This window comes from Tyto alba, unplaced genomic scaffold (assembly GCF_018691265.1).
Source record: "Tyto alba isolate M040663 unplaced genomic scaffold, T.alba_DEE_v4.0 Super-Scaffold_29, whole genome shotgun sequence".
NCBI classification, from domain to species: domain Eukaryota; kingdom Metazoa; phylum Chordata; class Aves; order Strigiformes; family Tytonidae; genus Tyto; species Tyto alba.
In genome coordinates this window covers 10,197,817-10,216,129 of record NW_024881303.1, presented here as the reverse complement: position 1 = coordinate 10,216,129, position 18,313 = coordinate 10,197,817, and the positions used below count along the sequence as shown (strand labels likewise).

The following is an 18,313-nucleotide window of genomic DNA, read 5'->3' as shown; positions in this document are numbered from 1 at the left end:
GGAAGGAGGGTTGAGTTCTTACCTGAGATGTAGAAACAAAGCTAGCCTGGCTTTCCATGTGGGAAAAAACACAGCACAAGACCGTGCCAAGGCCATAATGGAACAGAGATGGCAAGTCTGGTGGGAAACAGTGGTCCTTGCCTACTCCATATGGCAGGATAGGACCATTTTTTCCTGATATGCTCTGTGATCTCTCTGCTACCAGTAATAAGATTATAAGGGGGTGCACAGAAAGGGTTGGGGCAGAGTGTGAAGAGCCCATGGTCTGCGTAGCAAATGAACCTGAGCAGGCACTGTAGGAGGGGAATCTGCCTTACACTTGGCATGCACAAATAGGCTGACTTACCCAGACTGCCTGCTTTCCCTCTGCACTGAGCACTCATGAAAGGGGAAATATTCTATGCTCAGGGAGTCTTGGAAGACGTTAGCCAAAATTTTGGGTGGGGAGGTAAGCAAGGCTGCAGGCTGGTTTTAGCAGGAATCCCCTATATATTTGAACTTACTTGCTTTTCTTTTCCTGTTGAGAACACCTGGCTACAAGGCTCTTGCTGCAGTCGATGCAAGACCTCCTGGCAGGGAAAGCAAGTCACTTGTGAAAGACTTCCTAAGGGAAATGCTTACATCCAGTGAGGTTTAGCATACTGGAAAATGTACAAAAAGGAAAAGTTCTTGTGTAGGACAGAGGATGGCCTGGATAAGATAAGTGATCTTGTCAGGCTCTCAGAGCCTATCTGTTTATTTCCACCACATTGCACCGAGTGAGCATATATTGGCATCCTTCCAGCCTTTACCTCCTCATTTGCGTCTGGGCAGAAGCCCATCAGAGAGACTGAGCCCAGCTGCAGAGCTGAGAGAGCAAGTGGACCTTCTCCCTCAACTCCTGCTCCCCTTCCCGTCCCTCTCCTTCTCTGTCCTCCCTGCCACCCCTTCCACCAGTTGGCACCAGGCAGAGCGTGACCCTTGGAGTACGTGCCTCTGACCACCCTGCCTCCAATGCCGAGCGCTCAGTGCTCCGGCATTACTGGGAGTAAGTTTCCGAGGAATTCATTTGTCATTACTTGCTAAATAAATGGAGTCTGATAAGAATCTTCATTCTGCTTCCATAAAAACCTATAGATGCTGTATCTGTTGTCTAAGTAGTTTCTCACAAGAACGCACAAGTCACTCATTCGTCTTCATAAAAGCCGGAAAAGACTGCCTGGATCAGCTGTTGTGGTTAATGCTTGGGAGGGAGGCCTCTGCACTTTCATTATCAGCAGTCACCATGAAGTGTTGGACAGGCAAGGCTCAGCAGCACAGCAGGAAAAGGGTTTCATATCTGGAAATAATCTTGCATAAGTCTCTCCTAGGGCTGAAATTCTTGGCAGAAGCCTTTCATCTGAATCCCCTGAGACAGCAAGGCAACGGGCTCTCATCTTTTGGTAAAGCCTGGCAAGTTTTACAAGTTTTTGAAAAGCCAATTTTTTTTTTTTTTTAACTCTGTATGACAGGAACTATATATATATATATAAAAAAATCTAGTCCCCTTTTATGATGGACATAAAACAACATATTCCACAAATGGCATCCTTGATATTCTTCTTAGGAGCAGGTCTGGTTCACATCTACAGAGAACCTGAAGACCAGATCTTCAGATGCCTAATTGCTTCTGAAATGAATGTGACTTAGTTAGCTACTTAAATATCTTTTCAAATCAAGAAATCAAGCCTGTGCTGCCTTGCCTGTGTTAATACATATATACTAATAAAATCTCTGTGAAGCAGGACTGTATTTCAAGGGTTGGAGTACAGGGACAGAGTAACATATGGTCACATTTTCTGAAGATCCTGGAGTAAATCACAGCAGTTTGAAAACCCCATGCATGTAATTTGTCAAAACTCTGGGAGGGAGTCTGGGGGTAACACTCGCATCTCCAGCCTCCAAACTTGGATTTCACAGGGCAAAGCAGGCATCAGCTAGAGATCATTAGCTCCAGTAGTCTTTTATTTTTTCTATTATTGCATATACTTTTTCCATTATAGAAACATCAGGCATTTGGGAGGGTGGGGAAGACTTTTGTGCTTCAAATAGGTCTTCACAAAAGGGCTAAAAAAATCCCACAGAACACCCAAGATAACATTGTCATCTGTAATATTAGTAATGCACCAAAAATGGAAAACATTCTTCTTGTGAAACTCTCAGGTTGCTGCTTTGTTTGCTCCTTATTAAGAGTTAATAAACAAAGCTGTTTGGGTTAATTTTGTCATGTGTACTGCAAGTTGCTAAGTAACATGGCTCCACTCTGCCTGAAGTCTGTGTAGTGAGACAACTGAGAGAGGCATTAAAGTGCTATAAAATAAATGGAATGGATCACGTTATAGTGTACCAGACCCTGGCTTGGCATTTGGAGCAAGGATTTTTTTTTTTCCCTTTCTTTGTTTTAGGTGTAGAAAAAGCAAAGATACAGAGTCCATCTGATGTACAAAGGGCAAAGAGCATGTTATGCGTTTGGTCAGTGGGATGCTGTGAAGCTCTCACTGGGACATGATGGCTGCAGATCTCTGACTGATGCTGAAATCATTGTTGGGCTGGGGGTATTGTGCAGCAGGAGGGCAGACACTCAGGGGCCAAGGAGGACAGTGAGGGAATTGTCTTGACTATCACAAGATCTGGGAGGTTAATGCACAAGATTTTTGATGAGTAACAGGTGGAGGGTTTGATGTTTCTGGAAGGTCCTACATGGTGGCCCATCATAGCAGGGAAGGCACACCACATGCTCTGTATGTCTGTGGTGCTACAGGGGCTACAGTCCTTCTAGATTTCCCTGCTGCTTTCCAAAGAAAAGCCTCCCTGGGCTGGCTTTTCGGTCCTAACAGGACCAGACAGGTCAGGTTGGACACAGCTTCAGGAGCAGGGCTGAGAGAAGGGAAAAGCCAGAATAAATGGAGACCATGTGAGATGCTCAGAGCAGAAACCTGTCTGTCTTTGAGGGATGGGGGAAAGGCAATGGTTTTTCTGTAGCTTATAGACAGTCGGACTGCTCTTTAAAATGGTGACTACCACTGTCATACGAATGTAAATTGAGAATTATTTTCTGCAGACAAATACAAAAAGAGGTACTTGTATGGAAGGTCTCGTTTCATATTGAAAGCAATTAGCAGAGAACAAGACACTATTTTAATCGCAATAGAGATAGAGCATGTTGCTGGGCTGGGAGTTATGAGGGAACACTCTCAAATGTTTTGCCAGATCTCTTGTTTTGCAGGCATTGTTCAGTTTTTGAAGAAATCTTAATTTGGATATGAGAATTTCAATCTTTCAAAAGGGTGTTAGCAGCAGAGTAGTTTGTCTCTGCTTTGGTCTCCTCCTAGGACAGGTTGCTCTTAAGAAAGAGGCATTTGTGTTTGGGCCGAGGATCTTAAAGAAAGAATCACATATGTGTTGCTTAGGACCATTTCTATTCCAGGAGTGGAGATGCAGTCAGAATAAAGCAAATATTTCTAGAAAATTCTTACATTGGTCCATTTGTACAGTGAGCCACTAGCTTTCAGGGTATGTCACGGCTTTCAGAATTGTTATTTTGCTGCAAAGACTAGTGTTTTCAGGATACAGTTTTTCAAATGTGAAATTTCCCCTTGAATTCAGTGACTTTAAATAGTATCAATTATGCTGAAAATCAAGCAGAGGTTAGGGGAGAGGGGACAGAAACAAAATCCAGAAATACCAATCACTCAGGGCAGATACCGGAGGAATGTGACCAGTGCAAGTTTCAAACTTCCAGGGCTTCCCAGTTTTCTCAGGGCCAAACTAATACTTGCCAGGAAAAAAAAAAAAAAAAAAAACCACCCCAAAACTTTCCTGTTTTTTGATGAAGTGTGGGTGGTAACTGTTGGGTTTCGGAATCAGATGACCTCTTCCAGAACATACCTAAAGCTATTTTCTTCCAGTAGACAGCGAGACATCCTCCAAGCACCTGCAGACAAGACAGAGGTTCTAACACCATCTGGGGTTATGGTTAAAAGCACCAGGTTGGCAATTTCCAAGATCATACCAAGATCCTACCAAGAATGTTTTAAAGGATACATGGAGTTCATTTATGGCTTCTGCAAGCAGAAGTTGGGCAGGATGCATTTCATACAGCTTACGTGTAGAACGTATATAGTTTATGGATATGCAGTCTATTTTATTTTGCCTGCAGTGCCTGACATAGTACAGTCTGACAATGAATCATACAGATCCAAACAGTTCAGTGTGCCGCAGCTTTAAACATGTAAGTGCCATTTCATATTGTCCCTAGTCCAAAGGGTTGGTAAAACATCATGTTAAAATAATAGAGCTGCTATTAATAAAGCTGGCAGTCTGTATTCAGCACTGCTACATGACAAAACACATCCGTGAGGCAGAGGTTCTCATCTGCTGACACAAACAGCTAAACCCAGCCATGCTGGAGCTGCTAACATGCTTCTGTCTCACTGGAAACCCTGTGAAAATACAGAGATGAATTAAGAAAGGGCAGAACAATACAACTAATGCAAACCATGAACTAACACTGCTTCTTAGAAACGCATTTCTGCTGGTGGAAGGCAAGCTAAATCACTGGCACTATTGTTAACAGGTCACCTTATTTATATGAAATTTGCTATGCCAGATGGATGCCTGTTCCAAGGACTACATAGACACCTTCAGATCTCAGGAGGAGGGGAGATAGGGGACACCTGTTTTGAACAGGAGTGTCTTGGGAGAGTAGCAGGCACAGCAGGTTGAGACAGTGGGGTGTCAGGGCATGGACAACAGGCCTGCCAGCTCCTGACAGGAGGAGGAAGCGTGAGTGACAAAATGCAGCGCAGCCAAAGGATTATTTGAACACTCTTAGTCAGCTGAAGGTGTCAGGTGGATTATAGATACTTGTGATTGCACATTGTATATTTTAAAATTAATTATATTCCAGCCTGGAAGGAAACTTCCCCAGACAGGCTGTAGCTATGCAAGTGATGAGCACTTGCTGGACCAGCCAGTAGGAACTGGAAGAAAAGCCTTAGCCAGAACCTGAGGCCCAGATTCATTTCCCCTGTCTGTAAGGACTTAACTAAAGTGCTTAATCATCATAGCTTCCTCCAGAGAGAGGTACTGGGAGACACCTAATCCCCACTTGACTTGTGCTTTGAAGAGGCCTGGCTCCTTCTGAGCTGCCTTTTGGTGCTTGACATTGTGGGGAATGAATCCAGGACTGAGCAGCACCTGAGCCCGCATCAGGAAGGTTCCTCTCCTTCTCCTTCTCCTCTGGGAACGCAGTCTCTTCCCTGGCCATTGTCTTCTGCCACTTTTCTACTCATCATTACTCTTACTGCATCCTAAACTTGCTCTTTGCTGGAACTCCTTGACACCCAATTTCCCCCCAAAAATGCTGACTCGGGAATGCTGACACCAAGCCTTTGAAACCCTGATATTTCAAAATTAGTTCCTCCCTCCCCATCCATCACATAGAAAGTCAGTAGCTGCCATACCCCTCTGAATATTTGCTTCCTAAGAAACAGAAGCAATCTCCTGGTCTGCTTGTCCATCCTGTCCTCATCTTTGCTTCCCACTGCAGATGGTCCCATCTGCCTGGTGCAGATAGGTCACATAGACCCAAGCCCATTTAAATTAGGGCTCAAATGATACTTAAAGTGACATGTAGGCCTCTCAAGGGTCCTTCTGAAACCAACTCAACTTCAATTCATTGAGAAAGAAGTTTCTTTCTGAGCAAACAAGAGAGAATTGAATGGGGCTGTGCTTTGCTACACGGCGCTGAGGTTGATATGGCAACAAAGGTTCTAAAAATGATGAAACGCAAATGATATTCTCCTGCTATATAAATAGCTGCATCAAGTTGTTATGGAAACCGTCAAGTAAATTGGGTTAAGAAGGGCTACTTTTTCTGCTCTCTTTTGCCAAGGCTTTCTGAAACAGTTTGTACCAGCACAGTAGAAGAATGAGGACCTTCGAAAACTGGGTGATGCATTGGTCTGAGAGTCACTACAAATGAAGTGGGATGGTATTACAACCTCTGTCTTCTCGAGAGGCTGGGACTTCAAATGAAGTGCTGTACCTGCTCTGTTCTCACGATATAATGGTGGAAGTAATGATGTGGTCTCACCCTCTCCTGGAGACCTGGGGCATGGTGCCCTGTGGAGACACACTTGTGTGGGTAGATTTTTTTTTCTGAAGGCCCAGAGCAAACACTCAGGTGGGTGAACGCCAGGTGGAACTGCAGTCACAGCTGTGCATACAGTAAAACACTTTTGGGGCAGACAGGTGGAAGAAGCTTCCATCAAGATTAAAAGTGTAATTCAGTGGGTTTTGAAACCAATATACCAGCTGTGAATTGGAGGGGGCATCATGTATCCTTTGATGGGAATATAAAAAAGGTGCAAATCAAAGCAAAAATGTTGAATTGCACCTTGGGCACCAATCTTTTGTCTTAAAGATATTCCAACAGTAGATAGACCCAAAGCATCCAAATCCTCTCTGCAGGATCCTCTATTCTTCAGCCGAGAGATTGCTTTGACATTTTGTTTTCAAACCCAGTCCCTTTTTTGAATGATGCACAAAGGCATCACTTAAATTAACCTCTCCTTGTGAGATGCCCACTGTGTTCTGTTGTCAAAAGGCTGATTCTGAGATAACGCACTTTTTCTTGATTCATTTTAGGTCATTAGGAATTTTCCAGTAATGAAATGCAACTTGATCTCTCTGAAAGATACCAGGCAGGTAGATTAACCACTCACCCTATTAATGCTGTCCTGTTATTGTCACTGCATCTGTCCAAGAACATAATTCAAGCAATATAACTGTTTATAGTATGCACAGCCTTCTTATCTTTGTTTCCACTGATACAGTTATCTGGCACCTATCCCTCTCAATACAATCAAGATTAGAGTCAGAGGGAATGAGGTTGTTGAAAGGTTTTGCTTTCATATTTCTAAAGACATGATAGCAAAGAGATTTTTAAAAGGGTATTACTGTGTTGATGTACAGTGGTTATTCAATCCCTATAAAAAGCTCTCTGTCATACATTTGATTCACCTTTCTAAAGCTTAGCAATCAGCATGCAGAGTTATGCCACGAGGGGTTAGTGGAATGTACTTTGTTCCTGTGTATAAATAGCTAGCTTTTAATAACGAGCATTCAAAAGTATGCAGAAGTGAACAGGATGTTAAGACTGAGAAATCCTTTTCCTCTGGAGCTGTGCAAAAAAATAAAAAAAAAAATCACATATATAGAGGAAAGAAAGTAAAACACAGTGAGTTGGCTTGGTGCCAGCATCAAGAAAAGGGGCAAAAAAAAAGACAAGGAAAGTTCCCCATTCTCTCTTGGAGCAAATTTTTGCCGTTATTCCTTCAGTGAAGAAAAATTGTCATTTGCTTGGCAAAAGAATTATATGTATGCACAATGAAGAAAGGCTACAACTCGGGGGTCAAACTGTAAAAACTGTGCCCTGCAAATAATTTTTGAAAGCTCAATAAGTTGCACCATGCTCATGCTGGGATGGAACTCCCATGGAGAAGGACCTGACCCAGCTCCAGGCCAGGAGGACAGTACTGCAGGGCAGGGCAGGGGAGGGAGAGAACTCCTCCAGCTTCTTGGTGCTTGCTTGTGAAGCCAGAGATATTGTTCATGTCACACTTCATTATGATGTGGCAGGCAGGGTAAACCACAGTCAGGGTCAAGAGGAACATTCATCTGGTCCAGATGAGGGGTGCAAGCATGGTGGTCTGTCCCTCTGAACCCCAGGTGTCCTTCTGACTTGGCCATTTCAATTGTAAAGTCCTCAGAAGATGGACTGTTTCTCCCCTGTGCCTGGCACAATCAGGGTATGTTTCTGGTTGTGATCTCTGAGTCCTATATTGTATAAAAATATGAATAAGTAATGAAAAGTGATAAGGAAGAGGATCAGATGCTGTGGAGATGGGAAACAGTAAAAAGACCTGAGATAAATTAGTAATGTGAATATTTCTGCCAAGTGGTAAATCTTTCAGAAGGAAGGAGGAGAGGATAAAACCAAAGAATGACTCAAGCATACAACTGAGAGAAGGAAAGGCTCCTGGTAAATGGCTACCTGCCAAGAAGATGTCCAGGCAAAGAAAGGAAGAGAGCAATGTCTGGTCATGGGGGCAGCAGTGCAAGGTGTTTCAATGTGTATTTTATATGACAGAATTGGGGATCTATAGAAATCCACAGAGGAAGTATCATTCTCTTCATTTGCTGGAAAACGCAACATCTGTCCTCCTCAGATGGCTACAGCCCTGGCAGGGCTTCTGCCTGCACCACATCTGAGAGGTTTATGGTCACCTCAACAGGGATTTCAGAGGCTGGTGGCTGTCCCCATCTCCTGGAGCAGGGTTCCTTTGCCCCTCTTGTTGCTCGTGCACAATAGGCTTGTGGACAGAAGCAGAGCCACTGAAAAGGGCCCCCACAAATTGATTTTTCTTGTCTTTCTGCTGATTTGGTAAAGGGGCTAGGACAATACTGGATCCAAACCTTTCGTGAAGGCATGAATATGTCTAAGCTACCCTACAGCTTCATATTCATCTACCTTACTTTTCTAAGATAAGCTCCATGTGGGATTGTGGGTGCAGGTGATACATGGCATGAGACATGCTGTTTTTTAACATTTATGGTATGAACTTAGAATGATAACTGGCAGAAAGGAGCTGGAAGGTCTTATGCTCCTGAGACCTGATGAAGCAAGACTGACTCTACAGTGTTTTAAACTAGGGATCTGCTTTCAGGGGTAAGCCATGCTGATTATAGGAAGTACCTGCAGGATTATATCCAAAAGATGGGCACTTAGAAACTGTATTACAAGATTCTGTTTTGAAAGTATCTTACAGCCCGAGACTTAACTATAAAAATGAGGAAGACTTAGAATTGGTGACATACCTCCAAATGAGGACAACTAAGTGCAAAGCAGAAGCAGAACTAGGGAATTGAATGGAACATTCACATTTCCCGTGTTTTTACAGGTCATTTTAAGGGAGACCTCAGTGGAAGAGGAAGTTGGTGACAATTCCTCAGAAGTCATATAGCTCTTAAGCAGCTCCTGGGGAAAAGAAACAAACAAAACACCTCCTGCATCTCAGGGCACTGCGCAGTGATTTTCCAGTCCTTTCCAATTGCTTCACATTGCGTGGGCTGAGCAGTGATTGGGAGTTCTTACATTTTAATGCCAAGTTTCAGAAAGATCTTTCTCGATGTCTACTCCACCTTTGTTTCCTCTTTTCTTTGTGGTTTGGGTCCACCCAGACTCAGAAGCCAAAGAAAAGTGGATGGGCTGATTCACTAGACTTTGTACTTGAATGGCTTCAGACATTTTTCATTCATTCCAATCCTCCTTGGAGGCATTCATAACATTTTTGCTATTTTTTTCCACAGCCATACATGTATATACATTGTACTATCAGATAGGGTAATAATAAGCATTAAAGAAGGAGTGTGCTCGTTCACATCTTCTAGGTGATGTAAGACAGAAATGTAGCCCTCAGCTCAGCTCTCTGTAGCTCTGCAGCCACTCAGAGACTGCCCATGGCAATATCTCTCCTGCTCCCCAAGCTCTATCCATTTCTTAATTTCATGTTCTTCCTGGTACCATTGTTTCTGCCTGAGATCAGGATGCATGTCCCAGTTTCCTGCTGCTTTTATTCACACTCAGCCTGCCTCATATTTCTGAACTGAAGCCGTTACTGAGCATGTTCTCAAGCATGCTTTTTGGTCATCCTTGGAAACGTGGTCTACTACCCCATAAACCTAGGGAAAGTTGGCCCTAGAGAGCAGACCCTTGATCCTTGCTGTTTTCTTGCCTGGTGGGAGCTAAAAATTCCATGTCAAGTCCTCCCAGGAGATACAGTACCTTTCAGAAATCTCCTCCCCTTTTTTCTTTTTCCCGACAGTGGAAATGCTTTACATACTTTACAGATGTGTAAGGCTGTTACGTAAAGCATCACATGAAGGCAAGGACTCTTGCAAATAATAAAACTGCAGGCTAGTTGAAACTGGCCCCCTTATTTCATTTTCCTTAACGAAATGTAAATCTACACCCACACAAACTATGTGTGCTTGGAGCAAAACAGTATTCCACACTCTGCGGTGGGGAGGGAGCCAGCCTCGTCGAGGGGCAGCTACCTCACCACACTGCTTCTCCACTGAGCTCGTGTTTCATTTCCACACCAGGTTTGATCAGCCTGGGCACCAGCACAGGTACTGGCAGAGGCACTGAGGTGAGGAAGTGGCTTGCCTGTCCGTAACTCTTCGGGCAGCCTTCCCTGAGGTTCTGCCCACCCCCGTGGGCTTTGCAGATGTGGGCTGGAAAGCGCTCAGCCTGTTTTCCTTCAAGCACTCTTTCACGTGTCCAGGCAAACTTCCCACTGGATGCACTAATGCTGGCATGGGCACGAGTGCAAGGAACAGGAGAGGGGCTCTGCCCAGCCAATGTCCAACCCGGACCTTCTCCATTTCAGCAGCCTGGGTCTTGTGCCCTCTTCCCTCCTACTTCTCACAGGAGCTGTCCCACTTTCACACTAGCTTTCTTTTCCACTGCCCCCGCATCTAGTTTAAATATAGACTAATGATAATAACCCTACCTCCCACAACTCCCTCCAAAAAAAGAAAAGTCCTAGCAATCTAGGAGCAACACTTCAGTGGGCATCTCAAAAGCACTGCCAAAGAAGTAACCAAGTCACAAAGCAACCTGCAGGATGAGACATTTCTCAATACAATATCCTAGGAAACTGTTTAACATGACTAGCTTCAATCAAATTAATTGTCTATTATTCAATTAAAAATAAGGAAGTAATAAGACAAAACCTTATTTAATTTCTTTCTGTCATCAGCCTATGTAATCTGCAGTTTAATGAACCTGATGGGTTGTCTTCACATGAATAAAGAATTTTTCCTCAGGCCACCTTCTCCAGTCATCACTGGGGGATGGGGAAATCTCAGCTCCATTAACAAAGGATAAGTCTAAAGGTGCTGCTCTGCAGATGGGACAGGATAAATCCCTATTGCTATTAAAGTGACTTAACTGGAAAGAGCACATTTGGGTTTGCAGAGGGACAACATACCCCATTTTCTAGGAGAAATTACTCCCTTTTATCACATACCTTTTGTGACAATTCATTTTCCTCTTCACAGAGATGACCTGTTTTATATGCAGTTGTTTCATAATTCACAGTCAGGTCCCAGGAACTGCGGTGTGGACAAAGACACATGCTCATGAAAAAATCCTTCCACTGAGCACCAATGTGTTGGGTCAAACCCGGTCTGCAGGAAAACTGTACAGGAACCCAGAGCCTCATGCTCTGCAGAGAGCCCATAAGAGAAGTGCAGGCTGCCTGCAAGCTGCTTCTTTGCTTCTCCCACCTCTGGACACCAACTCAAGGCCAGGCTTAGCTTCCCTGAAATTATAATCCTTGAGGCAATATTAGAAAGCTTCATCTGCATGGTTTTGCCCCATGTAATCACCAGCCAGGTCCCTTTCTCCAGCAGAGTTAAAGAACATAGTTTAAACTGCTTCTCCATCATTCCTGTACCTACACATAATGTTTCTGGTTCAGTTGGAGAAGATGAAGTTCAAGAAATGGTCAGTTAAATTAGATTCGAAATGGTACAGCCAGTGAGAACAGGAAAGATAAGGAAAGGCTTAAGTGGAGATGGTATACCAGGGAACTCCGGGTCATTCAGATACTGATGGAGCTGGTGGTGGCTACTGCAGTATTTCTACCCTACTGCAGCACAGAAATAGGTGGCCAAGAGTCACCAGTTCCAAGAATATCTACTCCATTTTAGTTTCACTTCTGAGTTTAACCTCCATTTCTGCATGTTCACTGAATGTGTGCACACACATTTCATTACACACTTGGTGTGTGTGTCATTTCCCCATGCTTGTATCCTCGTCAGACATGTGGGCCACCCTGCAGCAGACATTCTAGCTTGTGGAGGCTGTTGGCCCAAAAAAGTGATCCTAAATCCTCCATGATGCTTAAGTACATTAACAGCCTCACTGGTGTGACAGCCCCAGTCTTCATGGGGATCCATGCTCTCTTCTACCTTTGTTAGCCTCATATAACGTTACTGCTCAGCTGCAGCTAGTGTGACACTGGCTCCTTTGTGCAACTGTAAGGCTTTTGTGCGTCAGCCAAAATGCAATGCTAAACCAATCAGGATAATAGACGTCCAACTGTTAACATGTCATTCCCCAAAAGGGAGTTGTCTGTTCTTGCGTAAGTTATTGGAAGTGTCTGTTTGTGGCTGGGGTAAATCTCGAGGCAAGGTGGGCTCATCCTGGTGGCAGGTGTCCTGGTCTGCTGGCCATACGGCACTGGATACTGGGCTCTGTGAGCAGTCGGTGGAGAAGCCCCACTTGCCAGCCAGGAGTTTTATATTGGTGTGTGATGGGAGCTGGTCAGTGAGGTATTTGAGTTTTATACTGGTGTGGGATGGGAGCTGGTCAGTGAGGTATTTGTGCCTCCTACACCTTCTCCATCCCCTGCTCTGACCCAACCCGGTGCAAGCAGCGAGAACCAACATTTTCGGTAGGATATTGTGGAAAGGGGAAGCAGGAGCTGTGGTGACTCAGAGACTCCCTTTTCCCAGGCAAGGTTTTCTGGTGGGATTTGAAAGCTCCCTTCCCTTGGCAGAAGGCTCCTCTGCCGCTGTGGCTCCCAGAAGGGTGGGTCCCAGGGCCTGGGAAGTGCTTCCACTCGGACCTTCAGGATGAGCACAGCCTGACGCTGTTAGAGCTATAGGAGGGGCCGAGCTTTTCTTGTTCCTCACCCAAAAATAAAACAGAGGTGTGGAGGGATTTCTTGTGAGTCCAGGCTCCGAGTCTGAGGAGAGAGGTCAGAAGATTCCCTGGGAAGCAATCGGAAATTAAGGGAGCAGACAATAAACTGGCCAATGTTCCTTTAAGTCAGCATCTAGCTTGGCCCGAGTGCCCAGCCAGCTCTCTGGCATCTGAAGCACTGTGCAAATAAAGATAATGTGACATGACATCCTGTTAGGAAGCTCGCTAACTGGTCGAGGAGCGATCAGGATGAAGCACTGTGAGTGGATTTTGGCATTGGAAATGCCATCAGCTACGGCAGCCAGTGCTGCAGGTAGGGGCCATGTCCCCGCGCCCCGGGTGCAGGGTTTGTAGCAGCTGCTGTTGGGGCAGACAAGCCCCGACTCACGCCCTGACCTTCCCGGGTGTTTGATGTGTATCTGGGGGGAGGCTCAGGCATGCCACTGGGCTCGGGGTCACCGCAGGAGTTGAAGGGACACCTCTGGGTGCAAAAAAGCCCCAGTTTTGGAGATTCCTGATGTCCAGAGACAAACCCCCTTCTCTGCAACCTGTTATGGATGGCCTCGGGGCTGCAGACTCCTCTGCACATCCACCACCATGTACAGTGTCTGTTTTCGAAAGCAGTAGGGTCCTGATTCAGAAACTTGGCTATTTTTAAATCAAAATAGTTGTTTAGTCACAAGCTCAGTTCTCTTGTTCTTTTCCGGCAGCTACTCTGAGATGTAAGTGGTGGGTTCCTCTGTGCAGTGGTCAACAGAAATTCTGGCTTTAAATCACACATCTGAGAAACTATTTCCCCAGCTTTTAACCAAAATGGAAGGCTGGTTAAAGCTGTCCATCAAGAACTGCATCTCCAAATGCCTTGCACCCTGGGTAACTCTACTTATTGTACCCAACTCCAACATCAGCCCATGGCCAAGCCTAACCCCTGCATTGTGGCACCCCAAACAGCAGAGCAGAGCAAAATTTAGACTGTGTAATGCCAGATCATTTCTGCTTGTTTCCAGTTTGGTGTGATTGTGACTGCCTCCTCTAGCAACCACCTGACTACTGTAATTTTGGTCCAAAGCATGTGACTCTAGTTATCTTCTCTCAATTAAAACATGTATTGAAAAATTTAACATTTTTCTGTACAGCCTAGAAAAACATATTCTTGACTGGGTATGACTTGACACCTTTCTGGATGGCATGACTACTTGTCTCTTAGTTTGCCCAATGGGAAATGTATATTACCAGTAAGCCAGCATGACATATCAAATTCTGCTCCCTGAGTAAAACATATTAAAATGTCATTTTTACATCCCAAATTATATTTCATTATGCAGTCAGTTACAATTTTGACAGAAGCAGTGCACAGAATGCATTTTATATGCTAACTAAAACAGACTTTTTTTGCTAATTTGATGAAAAAATATTATGGTATAGCTAGGACATAATGTTTCTGGAGTGAAAAGAACAGCAGCATCAGGGATCTAGTCTGTGATCTTTGTTTTGGGTGCTGATTGTAATCGTACGCTCCACTCAAGATGAAGTGTCAGACATTTCACCCAGTATTACTAAAGAACCATCCCATTTTATGACTTTTTGTCTCATTTTAAGAATTCATACACAACTCTGTAAAAATACTTGCTTATACATCTAACATGTAGTTGGACTAGATGATCACTGTAGGTGTCTTCCAACTGAACTATTGTATCCTACAACAACAATTTGCTAATTCAACAGATTATTCTCATAGATGGCAACATGTTTTTCCAAATGGCTTTTAAAATTCCTGAGTATTTATTTCAAGAAAGAGAAAAAAAGATGAAACTAGGGTTAGCGTTTACTCTAAACCATATAGAAAATCTTTTTATCTGTAGAGGTGGATGTGGGTTTAGAACAGGGCAGAGCAGAGACTACTTCTCTTAACACACATTGGCAAATATGAGAGATTGCATGAACCTTAATTTCTGGATCCAGTCTCATGGCCTGTGTTGTTTACTCACTCGGGGAGGGAGGGGTATAAAGTGTCATCACACCTCTTGGTATGGGCAGTGGTGGGACAAGCTGTGGCAGCAGGGAGGTGACATCTAATTCCCACCTACTTTATGACATTGATTTCTGTATGACAGTCAGCTCAGCTGGAATTGGATATAACCTGCATCCAGATCCAGCAAATGCTACTTCCTACCGTCACTGGGGACAAGATCAGGAGCCGGGTTGTGCTTCAGGTGTCTCCCAGACCTTTGCTTTTGATACTGCTGTCTGGACTCTGCTGTTATTCCGGGCTGCCTACAGTCCTCCCTGAAATGCCTTCCCTATGTCATTTGTCCATAGTTTGGCCTGAAAGCATCCCAGCAGGAGCTCACCTGCCTGTTTTAGGTGTCCACCAAGCAATTAATTGCTTGTGTTGTTACCTCTCCCAGCTACCTCCTGCTCCTGGCTTTTAAGCAGCATTTAGACACTGATCAGTACAGCAGAATAGATCAAAGATCAGTTTAAAGAGTAGTGTTACATTGATAAATGACTGAGGGGGTTGGCGTGTAGTGTGCAGGGGGTACCAGGCATATGCCAAGGCTCTGAGGGCACTGAAACCCCAGACCCTGCCTGCCCACGCTCTGCAGAGGAGCCCAGAGGCTCCCTCTCCTCGGGCACCAGTGCAGCACCTATTGGCAGCACTGCATTCATTTTGGCTTGTGTCAGACCAGCAAAGCACGATAAGAGATAATTAGCGATTAAATTGCAACCTTTTATCTCGGTAAACGACAGTTACTTCCTTGTAGGCTCCCTACGTTGACAATGAGCGTTCAAGACAAGCTGAACAAATCTGTTTACTTTGATCCTGAATAAAAACCTGGGAGAAGCTTCCCAGTCCTTAGGCGAGGCAGAATGGCAGACTCCAGCAGCTTCGGCTGGGAGCCTCCAGTGAGAAATTTTGCTGGAGATGGATGTGCACCCCGGCTATCTGCCTCAGTCGGGGCCACGCAGCAGCAGAGGGCAGTAGCTCAGCATGATGCTTCCTCCACTGCAGGCGACTTCTTTTCTTACAGCATCTTTTCCTACAGGTTTTTGCAGCCTGCAGGTAGCTGTGCATGCTATTAATGTTGGTCATGCCTTTTTAAATGAATCTGAATGTCCTCTGCAGGAAAGGAGTGCTTGCCTGTACCCCCAGCCTCTTGCAAGGCACCCAGAGGCGGCAATGAGTGCCTGGAGCTGACTCGCTGCTGCAGGTGACTCGGTGCCTCCCCATCAGCCTGGGAGGTGGTGGTGGCACAGGGGAATGAAGGCACCCTGTGGGCTGCGTAGGGTGGAGCAAGCATCCTGAGAACTGAAACTGAAGAGTCAGACTGGCTCTTGCTGCTCATTAGGCTCTCCTCCTTAGGCAATGGATTTGGATCCCACAGGAGAGGCCAGCAGGCTGTCTACAAGGTGCAAGTAAGGCATTCAGCAAAAGTGGCCATAAGCCCTTGGCTAGTGCTGACTTCCGCAGAGTTCTGGATGTCAGTCTTTGGAAATAAAACAAATTCCCATCCTATTCAAGGGTAGTTTCTGATCTAGTACAGAGGACCCAGACCTTGCCTCAGCAGCATAAAAAACCCCTATTCTCAGTCCTCTTCTTTGTGGATACTACAGAGTGACCCTGAAGCCAAAGACACTTAGGACACAGCCTCATCTAGAAAAATAGGCGGAGGCACAAAAATATCATTCTCTAACAGTCTCAAAAGCCTATTCAGAGGCTTCAGAAACCCCAGCAAAAAGAAAGGAAATAAATCATGGAAACCTGTGATGAACCCCACCCTGAAAACACCAGCATATACACTGTTGGGGCAGAGAGTAATAAAACCAATGCACATGCAGCAACATGGCAGGCGGGTGCTTACAGCCACATTTTACACAATCCAGTGCAGGTATGTGAGTTATTGCCTAGTGCCCTCCTTTCTCTCCAAGACACAGTCAAAGAGCTGCACAAACACGTTGAAGGAGCTGCAGGTTATATCTTTACCTGCTTTGGCAAGCTCAGCTCAGCCATTAGCTGGGTGAAAGCTCTGCCCCACAGCAGGTCCCGGGAGCTACAGCTGGCCCAGGTAGTGCCTGGTCTGTGTATGCTGGCACGTGGGTTTCTTTCCCAATGCAGCTCTGCAAGCCGTAGCTCACCCCTACCCCTCTTTGGTTTTTGAAAGCCCACAGTGTAGGGAGGCTGCTGGCCGCCACTTCGTGCAGGAGAGAGTCATAAAGGGGGACAGGAGCCTCCAGCATGGAGCAAATTGGCAGGAGCAGCATGTTCCTCTTGCCTCCGTGGTGCCTGGGTGCACTTCAGACCCAGACAGACCCCCAGGAGGGCTGGCACTTGTTAACATCCCCCCCCCCCCCCCCCCCCCCCCCCATTTCCCATGAGGCTGAAGAAATCATGGTCTGTGCTTGCTGCAGCCTCCCATAGAGTCTGGCTTTCCCGTGTCTGCAAACATCTTTATACTGTGTGCCCTGCTGCTGGTCTGCACGCTGAACCTATAACCTTGCACCAGACCCTGGTCTTTCCTGCCCGCTTCCATCCCAGGGAGCAAACACAACAGGAAGGAGAAGGCCATCACGCTGGAGTGTTTCCTTCTCACTGCTGCAGGGGAACACCCGGCATCAGCCCCATCCCAGTGACAAACTTCCTTGTGCTGCAATCCCCTCTGCAGGCCAGTCCGTACACTTTGCATCCAGACTTTCTGACTGTAGTCACTTGCACCACATACAGAAATGCAGCATTTATTTTTAACCTAAAGGGAGTCACCCAGGGTAGGGTTTCATATAGAGACCCTCGGAGCATTCAGTCTGGATCAGATTTGTAAGGATGTTAACACATTATAAAACAGTACATTCCCCATCTGCTTTCTTCACTTCTGTTAGAAGAGAAGGTCCATCTAGCACCTTGATGTTCCAAACACAGTTTAAGTACCACCAGGATTTGCTAAAGGACATTTTTGCAAAGTTTAAAACACCAGAAGCAAAGGGGTTCCCCCCCAGTCTGATTGTCTCAAGGGGTTTCTTGTCCCCTTCTTGGGCCCTGCAGGTTTATCATTGTGTACCTGTGCACAGAGAACACTCAATCTGGCATGAGCAATTCTCAGCTCTGGACACCTAACCCTGAAACTACTGAAATCAATAGAAAGATTAAGGATCACCCCAGGCAACAGGAGAATGTTACAGCTCTGCCCTGTCTCAAAGGGCCACTGGGGTGAAGTGATGTGACTGAGGGCATGCAGCAGCTTTGTGGCAGAGACTCCAGTTCCCTTGTGCCATGCTGGGAACACTGGTGTGCAGAAAGATGTCCCCAGACAGGTCACCACTGATGCCACAAGATTATTTCAGAGCATCACATGGCTGAAGGAAAGACAGAAGTCTTGTGCAGATGAGGATGAAGAATGAGAGCATGAAGTGAGAATGAGTCAGGAAGAGGTCACTTCTGAATGGCCCAGACACTCCTAGAGCTGAGACTTGGCTCTAGATCTCTGGTCAGAGGGTTGGAGACTTTAATCTGTCTGGCAC

At 45.4% G+C, this 18,313-nt stretch overlaps 1 protein-coding gene across 2 annotated transcripts in view; it reads right to left on the bottom strand.

Annotated features, from left to right (window-relative positions):
- GPR132 (G protein-coupled receptor 132) overlaps positions 1-18,313 on the bottom strand; it is an 82,000-nt gene that overhangs the window by 41,096 nt on the left and 22,591 nt on the right. Inside the window, exon 2 of one of the 2 annotated variants that reach the window (XR_004405512.2) lies at positions 11,155-11,202. The exons of the other annotated variant lie outside the window; for it this stretch is intronic. The gene's annotated coding sequence lies outside the window, so the exon portion shown is untranslated. Of the gene's footprint in view, positions 1-11,154; positions 11,203-18,313 lie in introns of those variants that run through there. 2 annotated transcript variants of the gene reach the window in all.